The sequence below is a fragment of the Mus caroli genome, chromosome 3 (assembly GCF_900094665.2).
Source record: "Mus caroli chromosome 3, CAROLI_EIJ_v1.1, whole genome shotgun sequence".
Lineage (NCBI taxonomy): Eukaryota > Metazoa > Chordata > Mammalia > Rodentia > Muridae > Mus > Mus caroli.
Window position 1 is genome coordinate 104,507,895 of NC_034572.1, and position 2,895 is coordinate 104,510,789.

Genomic DNA, 2,895 nt, shown 5'->3' on the forward strand with positions numbered 1-2,895 from the left:
AAGTGTAGAGCAGAAACTGAAGGAAAGGCCACCCAGAGACTGTTCTACCTGGGGATTCATCCCATATACAGTTACTCAAACCAGATACTACTGTGGATGTCAAGAAGTGCATGCTGAAAGGAGCCTGATATGGCTATCTCTGGAGAGTCCCTACCAGTGCTTTACAAATACAGAGGCAGATGTTCATAGCCAATCATTGCTCTGAATGCGGGGGGATCACCAATAGAGGAGTTAGAGAAAGGAGTGAAGGAGTTCAAGGGATTTGCAACCCATAGGAAGAACAACAATATCAACCAACCAGACCCCTCCAGAGCTCCCAGGGACTAAGCCATCAACCAAGTACACATGGCTCCCACAGCATATGTAGCAAAGGAAGACCTTGTCAGGAATCAATGGGAGGAGAGGTCCTTGGTCGATAGATGCCCCAGTGTAGGGGAATCAAGGGCAGGGAGGTAGGAATGGGTGGGTGGGTGGAGGAACCTCCTCATAAAAGCAGTGGGAGAGGGATGGGATAGGGCGTTTCTGGGAGGGGGGAAAACGGGGAAGGGCATAACACTTGATATGCAAGTAAAGAAAATATCCAAGTGGGGGGCAAGAAATAAAGAAAGAAGCCAGGCTTCTTACACTGTGTGTAATCACTTGGGATTTTTATTTATGATCAGGGTTTAAGATAATTTAAGATGAAGACTGAGGTATAATATCTTCACTTGGAAAGTATACATTTTAGTCTCAATAAGAACTATGTGGGTGGCTGGGTAGGTATCTCATTGGATAATGACACCTGCTGCCTGAAGCATGAGGACACCAGTTCAAGTCCTCATACTCAAAAAAATTTGGGGATGGTATCTTGCCTATAATCCTAGGACTCTGGAGCTGAAGCTATCAGCTCCTTGAGGCAAGATTGCTAGCTACATTAACTGAGTTAGTTCTAGATTCAATGGAAATACCACTCTTCCATGTAGATGGTGAAAAATAGTCAGGAAAAGCACCCACTGCTTTAACTCTAAGGCTCCACATGAATGTGTGCACACAGGCATGTGTGTGTCTGTGCACTAAAAATCACATATACACATAGGCATATACAGCATATGCAATAACATAAAAAGGAAAAAGTATAAAAAATATGTTCAAGAACTTAATAAGGTATTTCAAATAGAAGTTTATTTAAAATTTCAAAAACACTTATTTCAAGACTTTAAAAAAGTCAAGAAAGTGAGCCCATATCAATGGAAAATGGTAAGCAGATATCTTTGTTTTGTTAAACTTTGGACATTGTAGCTGTTGTTATTACTTATTACTACAAAATCATGAAGTTAAAAACTAGGAAATGCAGAAGATAGCTGCATAAAACCCTACTACTTATAAGTCAATTAAAAATATAATTTAGGAAGAGATGGCCACCGCAGCAGTGTCCAGTCTGTCCCAACAGGCGCTGAGCTTCAGTGCATCTGTGGTCAGGCCCTTTGCCAAGCATGTGAGGCCCCCTGTCTAGATATATGGCATTGAAGGTCACTGTACCACTTCTGTTTTTTCTGCTGCATCTAAAATGAATAAGCAAGACTGAATGGAAAGGAGTTGCTGCTACTATGACAACACCTGAAAGATGCCAAGGTGTCTCTTACTCTTCTGAATTCTTATATTTAAGCACTGCATCAAAGTGAAAACCACGAAAGACATCACAACAAGGGAAATATTTTCCCCACTGATATCTAACCTCATCAATTTACTAGCTGAAAATGGTCACCTAAGCAATCAGGGAGTCATCTTTGTCTTTTCCACCACAGTGAGTATTTACCCTGGAAAAATGAGTTGCACTGTGACCACAGCATCTCCTTTATATGAAATTGTTCTCTCTGAGCTAATGACAGTGCTTATAGAGCATCCCAAGGCAAGGCCAGGTATTGAAATTTGAAGTTAAGACTGGATGAGATGGTTGCTTGCATTGCCGAGAATTGGGGAGAAGTCATTAATATGCTTGCAAAGACCCCAGTTCAGAAGCTCAGCCAGGTCATGAGGGAGATGCTTTAAATGTCCATCACATGTAAAAGTTCTCATACTTGAAGCAACAACAAAATGCTTCCTGAACAGACAATAAACAAACAAACACATAAACAGACAATCAAACAAACAAATAACATAAAATATGTTAGAAGAGAGATATCTGGCATATATGGATAAATCTGCCTTTAGAAGCTATGTTGTTATATTAAATGGAAGTTCCAGTGCTAGGTGGGGGATACCTTCTTATGAGTTGTTGGGCAAAGAGGTGCTAGATCACTCCCATAAATAGTGAATTTGCCATTTCTCCTTGTTGTCTACCAGAAATACATGATGAAACCCTATTGCTGAAGACAACATACACTTTGGTTACAAGTTATAATCAAGTTGGACCTAAGCTTGACTTTCCTTTTTACTGGATAGCTTCCTCTGTAGTGCTGGAGGATGCTATGCAGGATGTTGTGGGAGAAATGTCACCAAACTTCTTCAATAGCTGTAAACCTGATGAACTACAGCACCAAGGACCCAATCAAGATGTGCTCATTAGTGTCCAATAGTAGCATAACTAATGGTGCAACCAACCACTCTATAGTTTGATTTGTGGCTTTTATCACAGCATAGAATTCATAAATATCCTATAGTATTGGTCCAAAGCCCCTTAAGAGAGAAGTAATAGGCTGTAGGAGGGAGAGATCTTATTGTTGCTCTTTAATGGCATTAGCATAGTGCCTTCAAATTACTTATGATTTTACACACAGAAAAATTGCTACTCAGTCTTAGAGGAGTTTTTCTTTGTAATAAATGGCATGGCTATTCAACGTATAAGGTATTGTTGAGTGCTCAATCCTAAAACAATACATATATAACTGTCCTTTGGCCAAGATAATCTTGAGCAAG

The 2,895-nt window shown here is 40.1% G+C and overlaps 1 pseudogene; it reads left to right on the forward strand.

The window, feature by feature from the left end:
• Positions 1-1,393: 1,393 nt before the first annotated feature.
• Positions 1,394-2,028, forward strand: LOC110290690 (annotated as a pseudogene).
• The last annotated feature ends 867 nt before the right edge of the window (positions 2,029-2,895 follow it).